The sequence below is a fragment of the Choloepus didactylus genome, chromosome 7, assembly GCF_015220235.1.
Source record: "Choloepus didactylus isolate mChoDid1 chromosome 7, mChoDid1.pri, whole genome shotgun sequence".
Taxonomy (NCBI): domain Eukaryota; kingdom Metazoa; phylum Chordata; class Mammalia; order Pilosa; family Megalonychidae; genus Choloepus; species Choloepus didactylus.
The window spans coordinates 148,728,432-148,750,420 of record NC_051313.1 but is presented as its reverse complement, the minus strand read 5'-3'; the positions used below and the strand labels follow the sequence as shown (position 1 = coordinate 148,750,420).

At 39.6% G+C, this 21,989-nt stretch overlaps 2 protein-coding genes across 3 annotated transcripts in view; one reads left to right on the top strand and one right to left on the bottom strand.

Moving 5' to 3' along the window:
• The window catches only part of PPP1R3G (protein phosphatase 1 regulatory subunit 3G), a 64,147-nt gene extending 49,308 nt beyond the window's left edge, over positions 1–14,839 (top strand). The window contains exon 2 of the transcript XR_005218046.1: positions 14,772–14,839. The gene's annotated coding sequence lies outside the window, so the exon portion shown is untranslated. The remainder of the gene's footprint in view (positions 1–14,771) is intronic.
• The window catches only part of LYRM4 (LYR motif containing 4), a 144,973-nt gene that overhangs the window by 26,207 nt on the left and 96,777 nt on the right, over positions 1–21,989 (bottom strand). The window lies entirely within an intron of this gene.

Sequence of the window (21,989 nt, the reverse complement as noted above, 5' to 3'; positions counted from 1 at the left end):
ACACATGAATATCCATATCCAAGAAACACAGCCTACTCCAAACAGAATAAATTGTAACAGACCAACTCCAAGACACATAATATTCAGAATGTCAAATGCAAAAGATGAAGAGAGAATTTTGAAAGTAGAAAGGGAAAAGCAATTCATCGCATACAAGGGACGCTCAATAAGACTTAAGTTCCAATTTCTCATCAGAAACCATGGAGGTGAGTAGGCAGTAGTATTACATATTTAAGATACTGAAAGAAAAAAACTGCCAGCCAAGAATTCTTTATCAGGCAAAACTGTCCTTCAAAAATGAGGGAGAGTTTAAAATATCCACCGATAAGCAGAAATTGGGTTTGTTAAAAGGAGACCTGCCCTACAAGAAATACTAAAGGGATTTTTGCAGGCTGAAAGGAAAAGACAGGAGAGAGAGGTTTGGAGGAGACTGTAAATGCAGATTATCAATAAAGGTAAACAAAAGGGTAAAAAGAGAGAGAGAAAAAAAAAAAAGATATGATATATAAAAGCCAAAGGATAAAATGGGTGAAGTAAGTACTGCCTTTACAGTAAAAACTTTGAATGTTAATGGATTAATCTTCCCAGTCAAAAGATGCAAACTGGCAGAATGGATTAAAAAAAAATGATCCTCTACATGCTGTCTACAAGTGAATCACCCTAGATCCAAGGGCACATATAGGTTGAAAGCAAAAGGCTGGAAAAAGATATTCCACACAAACAGTAACCAAAAAAGAGCTGGGGTAGCTATGCAAATAATGGACAAAATAGACTTTAAATGCAAAACTGTTATAAGAGGCAAATAAGAACATTATATATTAATAAAAGGGGGCAATCTACCAAGAAGAAATAACAATCATAAACGTTTATGTGTATCTAACCAAGGTGCCCCCAGATACATGATGCAAACACTGGCAAAACTGAAGGGAGAAATGGATGTCTTTACAATAAGAGTTGGAGACTTCAGTACATTGACAGCCAGAACATCTACATAGAAGATCAATAAGGAAACAGAGAACTTAAATAATACGTTAAATGAACTAGACCTAATAGACATACACAGACAATTGCACCCCCTAACAGAAGGATATACATTCTTTTCAAGTGCTCATGGTTCATTCTCCAGGACAGACCACATGTTGGGTCATACAACAGGTCTTAATAAATTTAAAAAGAATGAAACTATATACAAAGCATGTTCTCTGATCATAACAGAATGAAGCTGGAAATCAAAAACAGGTGGAGAACTGGAAAATTCACAAATACATGGAGGTTAAACAACACACTCTTAAACAATCAGTGGGTCAAAGAAGAAATTACCAGAGAAATCAGTAAATATCTAAAATGAATGAAAACAAGAACACAACATATCAAAACTTATGGGATGCAGCAAAGACAGTGATGAGAGGGAAATTTATAGCCCTAAACACCTACCTTAAAAAAGAAGAAAGAACTAAAATCAAAGACCTAACTGCACAGCTGGAGGACTAGAAAAAGAACAGCAAACTAATCCCAAAGAAAGCAGAAGGAAAGAAATACAGATTAGAGCAAAAATAAATGATATTGAGAATTAAAAAACAATGAGAATTAACAAAACCAGAAATTGTTTCTTTGAGAAGGTCAATAAAATTGACAAATCATTAGCTAGACTGACAAACAAAAGAAGAGGATGCAAATAAATAAAATCTACTGACTCCACAGAAATAAAAAAGATCATCAAAGGATACTATGAACAACTGTATGCCAACAAATTAGACAATTTAGATGAAATGGACAATTTCCCAGGAAAAAAAAAAAACAACCTACACTGACTCTAGAAGAAATAGAAGACTTCAACAAACCAATCACAAATAAAGAGATTAAATGAGTCATCAAAAACCTCCCAACAAAGAAAAACCCAGGACCAGATGGCTTCACAGGGGAATTTTCCAATCATTCAAAAAATTAATACAAATCCTGCTCAAATGCTTCCAAAAAATTGAAGAGGAGGGAACAGGACCTAAGTCATTCTCTGAAGCCAACATCAGCCTAATACCAAAGTCCGAGAAAGATACTATGAGAAAAGAAAATTATGGATCAGTTTCTCTAATGAATAGAGATGCAAAAATACTCAACAATATACTTGCAAAGAGAATCCAAAAGCACATTGAAAGAGTTATATACTATGATCAAGTGGGTTTTATTCCAGGTATGCAAAGGTGGTTCAATACAAGCAGATGAATTAATGTAATATACGACATTGATTAACATAAGGGGGAAAAAACCACATGATCATCTTGATTGAAGTAGAAAAGGCATTTGACAAAATCCAGCATACTTGCTTGATAAAAACACTTTGAAAGATCGGAATAGAAGAAAACACCCTCAACATGATAAGGGGCATATATGAAAAACCCACATCTAACACCATACTCAATGGTGAAAGACTGAAAATGTCCCCACTAAGATCGGGAACAAGGATGCCCACCGTCACCACTGTTATTCAACACTGTGCTAGAAGTTCTACCAGAGCAGTTAGGTAAGAAAAATAAATAAAAGCTATCCAAATAGGAAGGGAAGACGTAAAACTTTCACTATTTGCAGATAACATGATCCTATATTTAGAAAGCTACTAGAGCTAATAAATGAGTTCAGCAAAGTAGTGGAACGCAATATCAACATGCAAAAAGTAGAAGTGCTTCTATATACTAGTAATGAGCAATCTGAGGACAAAATCAAGAAAAAAAAATTCTGTTTACAATAGAAACTAAAAGAATCAACTATCTAGGAATAAATTCAACTAAGGATGTAAAGGACGTGTACATAGAAAACTACAAAATGTTGTCAAAAGAAACCAAAGAAGACCTAAGTAAAAGGAAGGACATACTGTGTTCATGGACTGGAAGACTAGATTGCGTTACGATGTCAATTCTACCCAAACTAATTTACAGATTCAGTGCAATCTCAATTAAAATCCCAACAGCTTACTTTGAAGAACTGGAAAAGCCAATTATCAAATTTATTTGGAAGGGTAAGGGGCCTTGAATAGCCAAAAACATCTTGGAAAAAAAAAAAGAACAAAGGTGAAGTATTCACACTTCCTTCAAACATATTTCTTAAAATCTTGTCAAATTTTAGCTGAACTTTATTATTTTTTTTAAATACACTGTGTAATACACAAAGGAGGTTGAAAGTATAAGGATGGAGAAAAATATCCACACAAATAATAGCTGAAAGAGAGCTGGTATAGCTATACTAAAATCAGGTAAAACAGACTTTAAGTCAGAAACTGTTATGTGAGGACAATGTTGCCAAGTCCAATTAATGGAGAAAGAATAGTCTCTTCAACCATCAGTTCTAGGAAAACTGGATATTCATATGCAGAAGAATCAAGGTGGACCCCTACCTCACATCATATATAAAAAATCTGAAAATGGATCAAAGAACATAAGAACCAAAACTATAAAACTCCTAGAAGAAAATGTAGGGAAACATCTTCAGGATCTTGTATTAGACAATGGTTTCTAAGACTTTATACCCAAAGCACAAGCAATGAAAGAAAAAATAGATAAATGATACCTCCTCCAAACTGAAGATTTTGTTCATCAAAGGACTTTTGCAAAAAGGTGAAAAGGCAGTCTACTTAATGGGAGAGAATATCTGGAGACCACATATCTGCTAAGAGTTTAATATCCAGAATATATAAAAAATCCTACAACTCAACAATAAAAAGACAACCCAATTAAAAAATGGGCAAAAGACACAAACAGATATTCTTCCAAAGGGGAAATACAAATGGTTAAAAAACACATGAAAAGACACTCAACATTACTAGCTATCAGGGAAATGCAAATCAAAACCAAATGAGATATTTCACACCCACTAGAACGGCTACTATTCCAAAAACAGAAAACTACAAGTGTTGGAGAAGATGTGGAGAAATAGGAAAACTTATTTACTGGTTGGAATGTAGAATGGTACAGCCGCTGTCAAAGACAATTTGGCAGTTCCTCAGGAACCTAAATTTAGAACTGCCATATGATCTGGCAATTCAGCTCCTAGGTATATACTCAGAAGAACTGAAAGCAGGGATGCAAACCAGATACTGATGTTCATAGGGACATTATTTACAATTGCCAAAAGATGAAAACAATCCAAGTGTCCATCAACAGATGAATGGATAAAAAAATGTGGTATGTACATATGATGGAATATTATTCAGCTCTAAGTCCTGATACGTGTGACAACATGGCTGAACCTGAGGACATTATGTTGAGTGAAATAAGCCAGACACAGGACAAACATATAATTTCACTAATATGAACTAAATACAATGAGCAAACTCTTGAGAGTTAATATCTAGAATATAGGTAATAAGAAGATGGAATGAAGGCAGAGAATGGGGAGCTGATGCTTAATTTGTGCAGAATTTTTAATAAGGGTTGATTGTAAATGTTTGGAAATGGACAGAGGTGATGGCAGCACATTATTCTGAGTCTAATAACAGTGCTGAATTGTGCATGTGATTATAGTTGAAACAGGAAGTTTAGGGTCATGTATGTCACTAGAAGGAAAGCTAGAGGATGAAACATGGGACTGTATAACACAGTGAACCCTGTTGTGTATGGTGAATGTGGTTAACAGTACAAATATAAGAATGTTCTTCCATGAATTAGAACAAATGTATGTCACTATTAGAAGGTGATAACAATCGGGTGGGAAAATAGACTCAATGCAAACTATGGACTATAGTTAACAGTAATATTTTAATATTCTTTCATCAACTGTAACCAAGGTACCACACCAAGGCTAAGTGTCAGTAATAGGAGTTATTCTTTTTTGGAGCAATGAAAATATTGTAAAATAGACTGTAGTGATGAATGCACAGCTCTGTGATTATACTAAGAGCCACTGATTGAACACTTTGGATGGATTGTATGGTATGTTAATAAAAATGCTTAAAAATATTTAGAGCAGTGCATAGCACATAGAAAATGCTACAATATGTGCTGATGTTATTACCACAGAAACCCTGGCTGTCCACTGATAATTGGAATCAGTATTTAAGAAATACTGCAAATTCACATCTAGGTTTTATATTATAATAATCGGAACCACCTGAATATGACTAAATGTTCCCAAGATGTTACAGAAAGTGCTTTAGTACTTCTTTTTGTCCAGGAGATTAAAGTGAGATAAAATTATCAAAGAAAACCCCCCAAACTTTTGTGCACCAACAGACATTATAAAAAACTGAAAAGACAACTTACAGAATTGGAGAAAATAATGGTCAATCATTTCTCCAACAAGGGCTCAGTATCCAGAATATGTAAAGAACTCCTACCACCCAACAGCAAAAAGACAAACAACCCAATTAAAAGGGCAAAGGACTTGAATAGATGCTTCTCCAAAGAAGACATACAAATGGCCAATAATCACATGAAAAGATGACCAACATAATTAGCCATTAGGGAAATGCAAATCAAAACCTCAATGAGATATCACTTCATACACAATAGGATGGCTATTATTTAAAAAAATGGAAAATTACAAGTGTTGGCAAGGATATGGACAAATCGGAATCCATGTGCATTACTGGTTGGAATGTAAAATGGTGCAGCTACTGTGGAACACAGTTTGGCAGTTCATCAAAGAGATAAACAGAATTACCATAGAATTAAACATAGGAGAGACCCGGCAATCTCACTTCTAGGTATGTACCCCAAAGAATTGAAAGCAGGAACTCAAACAGATACTTGCACATCAATGTACACAGAGGCATTATTCACAATAGCCAAAAGATGGAAATAGCCCAAGTGTCTATTGACAGATGAATGAATAAACAAAATGTGGTATATCCATACAATGGAATATTACTTAGCTGTAAAAAGGAATTAAGTTCTGATAACGTGCGATAACATGGAAAAACCTTGAAAACATTAAGCTACACGAAAGAAAGCAGACACAAAAGGTCACATATTGCATGGTTTTACTGAAATGCTTAATGGGTACAAAGTTTCTGTTGTGGATGACAAAAAAGTATTGGTAATGGATGGTGGTGATGGCAGAACAACATGGTAGATGTAATCAATGTCACTGAATTATACACATAAAACTGGCTAAAATGGTAAATTCTGTTATATAAATGTTTGCTTATTTAGAATCAGCAAATTTATAGAGACAAAGCAGATTAGAGGCTACCAGTGTCGGGGGACTTACTGCTTAATGGGTACAGAGTTTCTGTTTGGGGTGATGGAAATTTTTTGGCAATAAGATGATGGTGATGGTGGCACAAGAATATAAATGTAATTAATGCCACTGAATTGTATTACTTAAAACTGGCCAAAATGGCAGATTTTGATACATAAATGTTACCACAATAAAACTTAAACAAAGAATCTGTATTTTTAGATATGTACTAAAATAGTTTTATATGAAGTGATATAAATGTTTTCAGAATAATACAGAGGTCCTGTATGGGTGGGTATATAACAAAGTAACGGTGGCCATGAGTATGAGTGTCTAATTAATAAAGGGGGGTGACAGATACATGGGGCTCAATATACTATTCTGTCTATTTCTATATTTGTTTTAACTTTTCCATAATAATAAATTTTAAAACAAACAAACAAAAGAAATCCAGCCCCTGCAAGCTAACAAATAGGGGAAAACATAACCAAATGCCTATTTATTTAAGAAGCCTCCTCTGTTCCCCTTCTCCTTGTTTCTCTAGCTAACTCCATTCCCCAGAACTGGGAACAAACTGGATGTAGAGTACCCACAGGTGTGGTTTTCATGGTAATGAAGTTAGCTCCCTAGGTGTGTGGGCTTGGGATGCCTCAGGCCTTGACTCCTTCAAAGACAAGAAAATTCTTTTAAGTTTTCCTGCTCAATCCATTCAAAAAAGCCTTCCAACTCTAGAACTTGAAACAAAGCCAGTACTTTTAAACCAAGCCAATATTCTCCTAAATGATAACTTGCCTTCTGGAATGGGGCAGGGCTAGGGTAGAGAAGGGTACAATGCCCTGGGCATTGAACCTAAAACAAACCTGGGTTTCAATCCCAGCTCTACCAATTGCTGGCCCTGAAACCTGGGGTATATTATTTAACCGTACAGCCTCAGTTTCTTCACCTACAAAATGTGATGATACCAATCTTACGTAAATTAAATGTGGTTTATAATGCCTTAGGACAATGCCTTGCACAAAGCATTTGAGGAATGGCTCCTATTAATTAGATTACTTCCATTTCAAGTCCGGGTGGCTGGGCCGGAAGAGTGGCACCCACATCACAGCGAGGTCACGGCGAGGCCCGTGGCCTCTTCTGATGGCAGGTGAATGGCTGAGGCACCAACCCCTGTAGGAGAACACATTCGGCCTCTTCCATCTCTTGTTGGAGAAGGCTCTGCACAGAAAGAATTCTGGCTGCCACCTGACCTTTTCCTGTGCTTCCTCTTCTTATTTTAACAGCTTTATTGAGATATAATTCACCTACTGTATGATTCACCCATTTAGAGAGCACAAGTCAATGACTTTTAGTGTATTCACAGAGTTGTGCATCCATCATCACAATCAATTTTAAACATTTTCATCACCCCAAAAAGAAACCCTGTAAAGGTTGAAACTGACTGTGTGTTAAAACTTCAACTTCAATGTGAGACCAAGGGAAGAGATGTTTATTTGGTGTAGGATCTATATTTTCTCAACAATGGAACTTCTACAGTTGGTTTGTTCAAACACAATTACATGGAACTTGGAATAGGAAGTGAGCTATGGCAGGTCTGTATAGGTTAGAGTGAAATAGCAACACATCCCAAAGTAATTTGGTTGGAGAATAAAAATATATATTCAGGGCCCCCCTGAGGAGCTGGGGGAGGATGCGGAGGTGTTGAACTTCCTCACCTGGATTGCTGCTGATGTTCTCACAAACATTGGGGACTGGCGGTTTGATGTGCTGAGCCCTCTGTTGTGGGGCTTGCCCCTATGAAGCTTGTTACTGCAAAGGAGAGGCTAAGCCTACTTAAAATTGTGCCTAAGAGTCACCCCCTGAGTGCCTCTTTGTTGCTCAGATGTGGTCCTCTCTCTCTAAGCCACCTTGGCAGGTGATCTCACTGCCCTCCCCACTACGTGGGACCTGACTCCCAGGGGTGCAAATCTCCTGGCAACACAGGATGACTCCCCGGGATGATTCTGGACCTGGCACTGTGGGACTGAGAACATCTTCTTGACCAAAAGGGGGATGCGAAATGAAATAAAATAAAGCTTCAGTGGCTGAGAAATTTCAAATGGAGTCGAGAGGTCACTCTGGTGGACATTCTTATGCACTATATAGATAACACTTTTTAGGTTTTAATGTATTGAAATAGCTAGAAGTAAATACCTGAAACTACCAAACTCCAACCCTTGACTCTTGAAGGTGATTGTATAACAATGTAGAGTAAAAGGGGTAACAGTGTGATTGTGAAAACCTTGTGGATCGCACTCCCCTTATCCAGTATATGGATGGATGAGTAGAAAAATGGGGACAAAAACTAAATGAAAAATAGGGTGGGATGGGGGGGATGATTTGGGTATTCTTTTTTACTTTTATTTTTTATTCTTATTCTGATTCTTTCTGGCGTAAGGAAAATGTTCAAAAACAGATTGCAGTGACAAATGCACAACTATATGATGGTACTGTGAAGAGTTGATTGTACACCATGGATAACTGTATGGTATGTGAATATATTTCAATAAAACTGAATTGAAAAAAAAAAGAAACCCTTCATTCTTCGGCCATGAACTCCCAACCCCTCCCTCCCTGCTATGTCCTAGGCAAGCACATATTTGCCTCTTCTGGACATTTTATATAAATGGAATGTAAATGTAGCCTTTTGTGTCTGACTTCTTTCACTTAGCATAAGGTTTTCAAGGTGCATCCATGCTGTAGCATGTATCAGAACTTCCTTTCTATGGTTAAACAGTATTCCATTATATGGCTATACCATGTTTTCTTTGTCTATTCATCTGTTGGTGGACACTTGGTTTGTTTCTCCACTTTCTGGCTATTATGAATGATGCTGCTATGAGCATTTGTGTATAAGTTTTAATGTGAACATATGTATTCATTTCTCTTGGGTGCACACCTAGAAGTGGAATTGCTGGATCATATTGCCTCTTTTTCTTTTTTAAAACTAGACTCATTTCTGTCCAATATCTGACCTCCAGGAACATATGCTTAGAGGTGGAACAGACTTTCTTTTGTCATTGGTCAACTATACTGGGTATGGTAGTGGATCCGCCAGTTACAAAGAAAAATGCTATTGTGCTCTCTTTCAGGACTTTAAAAGAGGACTGCAATAAAGACTAAAGTTAAGTAAGGGTTCTGAGAAGGCATCATGAAAGTATATTTCATGATGACAAAAGAAAAATTCTGCCAAGATTTTACATAGGGTAAAAATACTGTATTAGTTAGGGTTCTCCAGGGAAACTGAACTGTAATATATTTATGTTATATATATAACATAAATGTCTTAAGATTTATTATAGGAATTGGATCATGCAACTGTGAGGATGGGCAAGTCTGAATTCCATAGTTCAGGCTGCAAGCTGGGAACTCTGATGAAGGTTTTCAATGTATTCCTCAGGAGAAGCTGGCTGGCTAAAGCAGAGATAGAAATTCTTTCTGACTGCAGAAATCATCAGTTCTCCCTTCAAGGCCTTCAACTGATTGGATGAGACTCCTCTCATTGTGGAAGGCAATCTCCTTACTTGATTGCAGATGTGATCAGTCAAGTTACTGATGATTTAAATCCATGAAATATCCTCACAGTAACAATCAGGCCAGTGCTTGCTTGTCCAAACAACTGGGTACCACAGCCTGGCTAAGTTAACACATGAAGTTAACCATCACAAATACTAAATAGTTTTCCTCTTTTGAAGACTTTGGAATCAGTAAGAATAAATAATGACTGGTTTTTATGAGTGGTTTTTCAGACTGAGTCACAAAAAGCCTTGTATATTATGACATCTGTGTATCACATAAGGAACCCTAGCGTGTTCCCTAATCACAACCCACAAAAACATCTGGATCCAAAACAAAACAAACCTGGTGACAGCCATGAATGTGACTTTATGATAAGGGGAAAAAGGAGAAAAAAGCAAAAGCAAGAGTGGGAAGAGTTCTTTGAGACTTTAAGTAAAAGCAAGTGATAGAGATGGTTAAGAAAAGTTAAGAGCTAGAAATGAGATGAATTCTTCAGCCATAGACATCTTGCTCTCCACAGTCATGTCAATACTTTAAAGTCTTACATAAATTGTCTTTTGAGCCATCAGAGGGGAACTTTAAATTGTTTGCTACAGATAAAGCTGGAGGGAGTTTAATCCCCAAAGAAGAAGAATATTAATATTCATTGAGTTCCTACCATATTCCAAGTAATCCTTGTTACGTTGCTAGGAAATAGGTATCACAGTCTGTTTTAGGGAAGAGAAAGGCCTGCAGAGGATAAGGAACCTGTTCTAAATGACAATAGTCAGAAAGCTGCAGAGCAGTAACTCTGACCCAGGCCTGCTGGCCCCAAGGCTGAGCTCTTTCCACAGCCCCTACCGCATTCAGCCATGCTTAATGGTGAAGTACAAACAGAGCCCCAGAGTTCAAACCATCTCATGGCTGATGACGAATGTATCACACCTAGAACTCCGTTCAACAATGGAATCTACTTCGAGGGCCTGCAATAGAATATCAAGTCCTATTCATGATAGTAGGCCACACTGTATTTGTAAAAAACTACAAACTCAAGTAGGTGACTGAGGAGTGTTACATAAAAGTCAACGTTTAGCTGGTTTTACAACAGTAGCACTTCCACTGAGTCTGACACCTTTGCCATACTTGTGTATAATATTACACAATGTATTGTTTTAAAAAATAAAGTTCAGCTAAAATTTGACAAGATTTTAAGAAATATGTTTGGAGGAAGAGAAGCTTTTGAGTATATAATGAATCCCTCCAAACTATATAGGGCTTGAGTGCTGAAGAAGACTGGTATAAAAGTTGCAACAAACTATGATGTATTCTAAGTATTTTATAAATGAAGATGTGCTTCACGATATTTACAGGTATTTACAGCCTGTGGCTGGGGACCCTTTCTCCCTCTGGAGCACGAATTTGGGCCTAGGAAAGAGTCATCTTAGGCCTCAACTTGATTTGCAATTGTGAACACGGACACCTAGCTGGTCATTTCCTGGGTTCTTACTCATTCAATAAAAGCCTATTAAAAACATAACATTTGTAAATGAAAATGAAAGTTTGTTATTATCTTCACCACTGAGGGCAATGAATTAAAAAAAAAAAGTAACAAATTTAAGACAAAATGTAGCCCCTTTCCTTTCTCCTATACTGTAATTTAGCAGTACCGCTTGCTTCCATCATTGACCTCCTAAGTAATTAACTTAATAGATTAAAAACCTATTTACCTGTATTTAAAATGTCTAGTTCTACAAGTATTCAAATACTGTTGCTCTCCGTAGATATCACACCAAGAACTTGCATGTATGATCATAATTACATTTGGTTGTAATTACTTTGAATTTTCTGTTTTAATCTAGTGTTCTCATGTCTGAAAAAAAAAATCTGTATTTTTCAAGTTATTTGTTCCTTGGTCACATCTGTGGAGGGAATTACAGAGAAGACAGCCCTGCCTGGGTTCAGGGCTTTCCTGGGAATGACAGAGATGGCAGAGATGGGGTGGCAGTGTGATTCAGAGCTCACACATTTGCATATTTTTCTTATTAAAAGGGTGATGTCACACAAATAGAAAGTACACTACCCTAGGCAATAGGATTTTAGCCTGATTTGCTACTAACTTGCCCTGGAACCTCAGGTTCTTCATTTGTAAGCAGAGGGTTTGCTCATATCCAAATACCCTACAAGATGATTCTATCATTGCACAGAAAGGAAGACATCTCAAAGAGCCTGGGCAGAAACTTGCAGATGCAGGATCTCTTCTGCAGTTCCATGGGAGCAAGAGAGCATTAATGTGGACTGGGGGAGGACGTTTGTCATGCCAAAAGGATTACTGAAAGCAAACACAATCTGAGGGCTTGGAGAAAGTTTAACTGATAATTCTGTAAGTCCTTCACTTTAGAGAGCAGGAAACTGAAACCTCCAGAGGCCAAAGGGTTTCAACACCGTGGAGATGAGAGCTGGAAGGGACCTTCAAGACTGTCTAATTCAGGGATTCTCAACTGGGCGAGGGCAGGAGCAATTAGAATTTTCGAGGAGGGCTTTCCCAAACTTTCACCATCACTCTTAAGCAGAATTCCTGCTGCAGAGAACCCCACTAGCACTGAGGCATGCATATCAGGGTCTAAGAAAAGGATGATGCTCACTAATTCAGAGCTCAGTCTTTTTGTTTTCCAGAAGAGGGTGCTGTAAATTGGAGAGAGAACCAGAATTAGCACCCCTCCACTCATCTACCCCCTCATCCATCAGAAGCCTGTCCAGTGATCTCTGAGGGCCTATGACATGCTACATCCATTCATTATGTGTGTGTGGGGATGGGGTTTCAGAAAGATGAATGAAATAAGGTATGGCAGATGGTATTTTCCAAAGGTAGCTGTGCCAGAGTACATGCCAGCCCACATGTCCACCAATCTTCCAGGGAGAGAAAGAGTCTAGGCTCCCTCTCCTTGAACCAGGGCTGACATTTCTAACTGCTGTTACCTTTATGATGCATTGGAAGTGACTCTGCCTGATTCCTGAGGCCAGGTTATAAAGGCAGTGTGGCCCTCTTCCTTGCTTTCTCTCTTGGGACCCCATCCACCATGCTGTCAGGAAGACTGGGCTATTGGAGAGGCCAAGTGTGTGTGTTCTGACATCTGCAGCCAGGCCTCTAACACAGGAGCATCAACTGCCAGACAAGTAAGTCAACGTGACTTCAGATGACTCCAGCCCCCCATTTGTGAGCCTTCCAGCTGAGGTCTCTGTCATTGTGGAACAGAGAATGATGAGCCATCCTCACTGAATTTCTGATCCACAGAGGCTGTGAGTGATGGTAAATCTGTTGTTTTGAAACACTAAGTTTTGGAGGTGCTTTGTTACGCAGCAATAGATAACTAATACATAAGGTCCTTGGATTTTTAGTCTTTGTCAGATTTCCCAAATTTTCATCTCTACCATTTCTACCATTCCACACTTCTTTCCATAAGTAGATGGTTAAAGAGAGAGGCCATCTGCTTTTGAATTTTTCCCCACTGACAGTAAATAACAGCATCTCCTGGGGCCTTTGACTAAAATGAGCTCTGACATTTCAGAGCTTGCCTGCTGCCCCAGGTTTCCACCCGCCATCCCTTTGTCCAGTGCCCATCTCCTTGTTTGGTGCCCAGCTCACCATGGGGCTGCATTCTGGATCTTCTCCATCTAGCCTTCTACAAAACAGCAAGGAGCTGGGTGTCCATGTACATTGTTTCAGAGCTGGTGAGACCTCAGTGGTGCCACTTCATGCTCAGAATGGCTCCTGGGTGATGCTGGAAACTTGCTTGGGAAGCCTTAAGTACCATCCATTAGGGCTCCACAACCCATGGCTATACTGAGGAATCTAAGTGCCACACTGAAAGTGGGCCTTCAGTTAGGATTAGACTCTGAGGCCTTGTCAACACACCATCGTCATCAAGGGGCAGACTCTTTTGCAGCTGATATAAAAAAGTTTACTTGATAATCCTCAGCTGTGTCCTATACTGAGGATGAAATTTGCCCTCTGGCTCTGGAGAGGAGTGGCGGCCTGTGGGGTAAGGCTTCTCTCCTGTGAGCCTCTGCTGATGGATGGGCAGGTTTTCCTGGTGATACCAAGCCTTCCTGTTTCTTTGATGTGATACACTGGTGACTATAATGCAGACCTGGAGATGACAGGATCCAGAATAGAGTCCTTGGCCTGGAGATTTCAGGCTGGATGGGGCCTAAGTTCAGAGGGCTCAGATATGCACATGGAGCTGGGCAAAAGACCTCTGTCCATCCTGTTCTCTCTGTCCTTCTAGAGTTTCAAAGAGCACTAGGGTTCTCCTTTCCAATCCTTAAACACAATTAGCATTTCATCTTTCGGGTGGCAAGTCTTACCCTAGAAAAACCTGAGTGGTAAAAGACTATGAAGCGGCTGAGAGGAACTGAAAATACTAAAAAGCAAAGTAAAAACATTCCACCAGCAGATGGCAATAGAGGACTTTGCAAGCAATTCTGGCAGCTGGGTCCTGAAATGCTGGAAGGTGGCTTTTAACAGCTATTGTATAAGTGATTTATGTATTTGGATTCTGTTCAATGTTATATATGCATTACAGGATAAAATATTCACAGGGTATTTTCCACCAGCAGCTGAGCTCCAATTCCAAGGTTCTGAGTCCTAATTCCCAAGGCTCATAGAAGCCCCTGACATCAAATTGCTTTCCTCCCAGAAGAGCCACTTAATACCCCAGAAAAAGAAATGCTTAGAGAGAGGGTAAAGGAGATGTGACCACACGGTCAGGATGGATGACAAGGGTGTGCTGGGAAAAGCCAATGTCTGTGCGGTGGCTTCCCCAAGACAAAGCTGTCCAAGGCCTCCTGCCTCTGACGGCTGTCCCCTGGGCCCCCTCCATCTTGCAGTGCCCTTGCTGGTCACCCTCACTTTGTCATGTGGGCTTAGTCTTGGCGACAGTGTAGGCTACTCTCAGCTTGGACAAGGAAGAGGAATGGCTTTTTGTAAGAAATACATCAAGTATGGGAAAAAAAGTGAAATTGTCATATGGGATATGAAATCACAGGGTTTTTCTTCTGGTCTTTTCCAGAGAACTTCAGCTATCCGTGGCCACAGGGGTTAGGAAACCCCTTCAGCATTGCAAAGCTAAGCTGAGCTGGAGGTTTCTTCAAGACAGAGCAGGTGTGTGTTTTGTGAGTGGGAAGCTGAGGTATTTCAGAGGCAGAAAGGCTATCACCAGGCCTGGAGCTGGAACATGACTTCTATGGAAAGCATACTAATATAGGAAAATCCCTGGAGTGAATGCTAACTGGTAGTTTTCAATACACAAAGTGTTGGCATTCTGGCTTCAGTCATTGATACATTATATTAGTTGACATCTAAGGAAAGCTCTTCCTGCTCTTTCTCATTGTTTCCTTCCTCGTTTGCCTCTCTGTTTGAATAAAGTTGAGAAAATGCTATAAAAGTGGAGATAAAAATACCTAATATTTGTTGACTGTTTGCTATGTGCCAGGTAGTGCTGACCAGTTTGAGCACATTATCTCATTTAAATTGTGCACTAACGCTGTGCAGTAGGGAATGTTATCATTCCCATTTTAAAGGAGGAAACTGAGGTTTATAAAGATAAACTGGCTCAAGTTCACATGGCGAGAATCCAAGACTGAGTGTAGCTGGAACTAAAAAGAGTCCATGTCTGTGGGAGCCCAGGCTTCAGGGCACTTGCTGAACACACAGCAGCTTACTTGACCTGGGGCAGGTAAGGTTTGACCTACTCTCCTGGTAAAATCAGGCCTCTAGCACTAAATGTAATCTATAGCTTACCTCCCTCCTGAAACTCCCTCCTCCCTGAAACTCCTTGAGTTACTATTATCTATAAGATATACTATAATCCTCCCCTCCTCCCTGCTGACTACAATCAAGCCCTCCTGAGGTTACAAGACCCCTGCTCCTGCACTTATGCTTTCATGCTCATTTGAATGTCTTAGCCGTAACCCTTATAAACTACTCCCTGATACCCCCTGCTTTTGCGGAGTATCTTTATGTTGAACTCTGAACCTGCTGCCATTCAGAGCAATTCCTGAATTCAGGGCAACACGACCACTTCCCACCCTGTAGGTAAGCCCTGAAAATAAAGCTCACGTCTCCATGTGTCCAGTGCTTTCTTTAGTGCTTTGGCTGCAAAAGCCCCTTGGGCCGTGACAATGTCTGATGCCACAGTCCATGTTTTTAATCACCATGGTGGGGAGGGGGCAGGGGTGTGAGGCTAGCTGTTCTCTTCAACAGCTAAGGTCCTTTTGCCCACAGAGTAAAAAAAAAGCATCATCTAAAGGGAAATGATATAATCTTAGTCAGTATGAGGAGAAAAAAATCACAGGAGAGATGGTTGTTAAGGCAGAGAAAAGAACGAACATTTTGTTTCTTCATTCCTCACCAATGATGATAATGAAACGGTATAAAACATAAGGCCATCAACACATATTTAATAAATACCCACACTATGTGATCTCATTTATACCTTTATACCCAAGGCTCCATTACCAATGTTAATGCCAAGTCTACATAACTAGGTTGGACCTGTCTCTTGAGCCCCCAAACCAGCATGTTCTCCCTTTAAACAACTTCTAGATTGATCCACTTTTCCATTCCCATTGCCGCTCCCTGCCCTCTGCCCTCAAATCTCTCTTGCTTGGGTTGGGTCTTCTACCTGCACAGCGTGCCTCTGTTACCAACTCCCTACAATTCCTTTTATTGTTGCAATCCCTCTAAAACATAAATTTGATACTGTCACTGCTCAAAATATTCTGATATCCTCTCTTTGCATATGGTGTTTGTCATAAGTGATATTTATACCTGTCTGCCTCATTAAGATTGTGAGCTCTTTGGGTGTAGGGTAGGTCTCATTCGTTCATATATCGCTACCACATCAGCTTAGCAGCATCCTTTTCCCTAGTCTGCCCTGGTGAATAAATGCCCCTTAAGTAAACGAAATGTGCTAAGTGCCGGACTGAGGTGGGGTCCTTTTCTAATGCCCCTTCTTGAGGGAGATTATATCTTATCAGGAATGAAGAACAGCCTGTTTGTAAGAAATATGTCAAGTATGGAAAAAAAAAGTGAAATTGTCATACGGGATATGAAATCACAGGGCTTTTCTTCCAGTCTTTTCCAGAGAACTTCAGCTATCCATGGCCATAGGGACTAGGAACCCCTTCAACATTCCAAAGCTAAGCCGAGGTGGAAGTAAAGATCAGGCCTGGGCTAGATACGTTCATTCATCAAATATCTCATGTAATCTTCTGAGGCAGGTGTTGCTACCTTCATTTTTCATCGGTGGGAACACTGAGATTCAGAACAAACACAGTAATTTGTCCAAGGTCACAGAGCTGGAAACAGGAGAGCCCAGAATGCAGACCCAAGTGTTTGCTTAACCAATCCCATTGGGCAACAGGAATTTGGCAGAAATAATAGGTGACATTCAGACACTGTTCAAAGACACCATTTCCAGCTGGTGTGGCCAGGGATGGATGACCAGGCAGAGCTGGAACTTGAAGAAGGGGCAAGATTGGGCCCCTGGAATCTGGTGCATTTCATCTGCAGGCTCAGATTATCTTGCAAAAAGAATCTTTGAGCACAGGGTACGTGCCATTAGAATGGCTGCCCAAGTACCTTCATGATAGAGAAGGGCAGATCTGGGGAAGGGCTGGGGTGTCAGTGTGAGTCAGAAGGCCCGGAGAGGAAGCTGGCAGATGCTGGTCTGGGGGCCAAGTGTATGGGGACTGGCTACAGGGAACAGATGTTCCGCCAGAATGGGGGTCAAAGGATTTGTCTCTGGCCATAGATTCTGAAAAACTCTAGGCAAAGGGTCTGGGCACCATGCTTGGGGCTCTAGAAGAGTGGGGATGAACAGTTACTCAGTAGTGGTTTCTTTTACCAGCGGAGCATGCTTCATTTTAAAATGCCCTTCTTAGCCATGAGCACATTTAAATGAATCCACCTCTGAGGTGGGGCTCCTTGGAGTGTTCCTTCCCCAGGGCTGGAGTGTGTCTTACAGTGGGTGACCAGAGCCCATGGGTGCACACAAATGAGTAGATCTGGAATGATGGAGAAGTTACGAGGTAAGGAACCAGGCATTTTTCCAGAAAGATTTAATTTTGGAAATGGATTCAATTTGGAGTGGCATTCAGAGTAACTACAGTATCTCAATAGCTTAATGACTGGCGCCAGTCTTGGCTGCTCTAAGCCAGTCCTGGTGGTCAGCACCCACCAGCCAGTGACTGGCTTGGACATGGCCAACTAACACAGCCCTGGCTGATGTGATGAGAGGGGAGGATGGCTGGGCTTTATGGAAAAGGTTCCTTCATTCTTAAAAGAAGGTCTGTGGCAGGAACTTGGCTTTTCCTAGAGCTGGAGACGGCTAAGCTGGGGCCAGGGAGTCGCTGGGGTACTGACTGAACCACTCCAGGACTTGCTGTTACATAAAATAATCCCAACACATTCTCACATCAGGGTTTTGTAGAATGAGACCACCAAAGAGGGCCATTTTGGATCAGTTTATGGGAAAATGGCCCGGCATATGAGAAGACAGTGGCAAGATGATGGCACGATCTCTGCATCATTTGTCTTCCCAGGGGCTGGGGCTTTTTCCTGCAGGGAGACAATCCCCTATGGTCCACCAAGAGCCATCATCTTTGGATGGCTGAGCAGGTATGAGGACTTATACTTTAATGATGCTCGTAACTTGGTGACAGGTGAGCTCTGCTGTGATGTTTGTGTTCGAGCTAAAAAAAAATTTTTTTTTTTAGCAATTTAAACATATGTTTTATATGCACACATCTTAACAAACCTTGCTTTCTTAACAAACAAGGATATACTGGGATTTTTCTTTTCTTTAACCAGTTAAACTACTTCTAGCAAGCAAAGTGTGTAGTCACCATCTAGCTGAGATTGCAACATTGTGACCTGGACTGTGGGACAGAAAATTTAAGTAGCTAATTGGGCCACCAAGAAACAATCACATTGGGATTTCACTTAAAATGCCAGGGACCAGAAAATAGATGTGGAGCCTCTATCGCCGAGAATTGGAAATCAATGTGGAGTTATAGCCAACATTGTGGGATATCAATGCCCAGTGAATATATTGCCCAAGGTTAAAAAAAAACCAAAAGACAAAAAACAAAAAAACCCTTGGATTTGCTTAACCCAATTTTATATATGCTCATGTGACTGCTTGATTCTTTTTATTCACTGTTTGGAAGAAGTCAGGAAACAGATATAAAAATTCACTGAGATAAAATATTTCAGGGCAGAGAAGTATGTCTTGGTCACCTTCTGTTGGCAGCACCCCACGGTCCTGGGGTTCGTGAGCAAAGCCAGGCCCAGTTGAGTGGGTGCCAAATCATGACTTTTCCCTCACCTCTTCCTCTTTTTTTTTCCCTCCCAATGAAGTAACAGTGCAGTTTGTTAAATTTAATCCTCCTGGAAGCCCCGGAAGCTCTAAGTCTCACGAGCTGCACTGATAAGAAATTATTGTCTGACTTCTCTTTTACAAATTAATTGGCAGTTGCAGTTACAGAGAGCCTTCTCTTCTTGTGGAGAGAGAGGCTCTGAGTGGAGAAGCCAGTCAAAGGAGCTGTGCAGGGATGCCCATACTAAATACAGAAATGGCCCCATTGTCTTCTTCTGGTTCCTGCAAAGCTCTTTCCAGGTCTGTGTTGTTTAACATGTGTTCTCACACAAACTGTAAGCTCCTTGAGGACAGGAGCCTTATCTGCATCCTTCACTACTCCAGGCCTTGCACCCTGCCTGAGTGCTTACTGAATAAATGAATAAACAGAGGAGAAGAAAAGGTCTTTAAAAAGCTCCGAGGCAATCAGTTCCTGCCGTTTCACAGGGGTACAGCTTCACTGTGTGAAAGGGGGGCGTCAGAGTCACAACTCTGAATTTTAATCCTGATCTGTGTACACATTTGGAATGTGACCCTGAAGAAGTCACTGGGCCTTCCAAATGTTTTGCAGGGTAAAACATGAATTAAAAAATGAGAGAACTAATTAGTTATGAAACATATTTTCTTTTTCAGTGAAAGAAGAAATTTCAGATTAGTTGAAAAGTAATACACTTTATCTGTTGAGGACACACACGTGCACACATACACAAACTCCTTAGAGCAACCAAAAAATCAACTCTCCCAAAACTATACCAACAATGATTACTGAAAGTGAGTTTCTTACTTGAAATAATTTTCCATTATTTTCTTATGAAAGATAGGCAATGAAATGGTTGCTACCTAAATCTATCTATCTATCTATCCATCCATAAATCACCTTGTCCACAGCCCCATGCATAGATCTCAATCCCTGCCATTAACAGTAGGTATGGAAAATACATCAATATATCCTTCAGAAGTTCCACTTGGGAAGGTTAATGCTGTGAGTGTGCAAAAATGTGCTGGGGAAAACATTATTGCATTCTGTTTCTAAACTAAAAGAGAAATATATTAAAATGAAAATATAACTGCATGGTAGATACGTTCTTGAAAAGTTATGGTAAATTAATTGTATGTTATAAGTACCAGGGAATATTACTTTTTATGCATGGACTTTTATGAATGATTCCATAAAGCAAATAACTTTCATGAATGATTCCATAAAGCAAATAAATAGGTTATCTTTCTGGCATATCAGAATTTTCATACATCGTATTCTTATAAGGTTTGTTTAAAGCAAGAGCTATGAGGTAGAAATAAATAGTATTCATTTTTTACTTAGCTACTATTATCTATAGTACATGCAAGTTTTTATAAATATTGTATTATAATATCTTCCTAAGAAAAATAATTTTCTAATTTTATAGTTCATATATATAAGGAATAAAACTTTCTAGCATATTCTAACATTAAAATAAATCAATGATGAATGCCTTTTAACAAATCTAGAAGTAGGCATAAACCTGGAGAATAAAAAAGTTGGTATTCACTTACACTGAATATTATGCAAATGAACTCAGAAAAAATTATCTTGTCATTTATAATGTACTTTCACATATAAACTTAAAAGTGGATTTTGGATTCTTTTCATTACTGAGGTTTCTTAATCATCTAGAACAGCTCCTTTAAAAAAATTTCAATTATTGACATGATGCTTCTTTGATATTTCAACACTGTATTTGAACTTGGAATTTCATATTAATGTTTACATGTTTAGGGTTATAGGATGACACCGCATTTCAGATAAATGATGGGGTGAGGCAATTTTGCTTTCTGTTGGAGGTCTAGTCCTGAGTGCCCATGAATAATTCAGTGAAACTTCATTAATATGTGTGATATTTTCAGGATTTCAAAACTACAAGTGAAATAGGTACTAATGTGGTACTGAGAATAAAATGAAAGGGAAAACCAGGTTTGGGGCAAAGCGCAAAGAGCCACTCCTACAGGAAGGTTTCCTAAGAAGGGCCCTGCAGTCCAAGACTCTGAGGCCATTTTATGGGGATCAGCTCATTCAGTCCAGCAGGGTCCTGAGGATACCTAAATATCAAGGGTGATGTCGGGCTCATTATTTCAGAGGCACTGAGATGGAGGCTAGGGGGGCATTTAGTGGTTTAGCCAAGGTCAGATGGAGCCTGGCCAAGCTGGGATTCTAATCCTTTTAGATGCCTGGTTTCAAAGACATGGTTCAAACCACTGGTGCCTTGCTGCTTTTCTAGGGAGACATTCTCCAAGCGTTTTTTCCTGGCGGGCAGTGGTTGGTGGGGAGAGAAACAAATTGCAGAGTAACTCTCAGCAGCCTGTTTACCTAATTTACTTGGCTATTAACCATCCCAGGATTATAGGATGCCCAAAGTTGGTGGAAAAATTAATCTAAAAACGGTGGGATGTCTTTTGTGAAAAAAGAAAAAAAACTAGTCCTGCAATTTTTGATTGCTGTGGAGATCAAGGTACCACAGGGCTACTTATATCTTAATATAATTTAGGGTGGGTGGTCAAAGCTTCAAATGAGCCTGCCTCCTGAGCTATGACTGGAATACAGCCATACCTTGCTTGATTGCACTTTGCAGATACTGCATTGTTACAAATTGAGGGTTGGTGGCAATGCTCTGTTGAGCTAGTCTACTGGCACCATTTTTTCAACAGCAAGTGCTCACTTGGTTTCTGTGCATCACATTTTAATTGAGGTACATACCTTGTTTTTTTAAGACATGACGCTAAATTGCACACATACTAGACTACAGTATAGCATAAACGTAACTTTACACACTGGGAAACCAAAAAAATTCATGACTAGCTTTATTGTGATATTTACTTTATTGTGGTGATCTG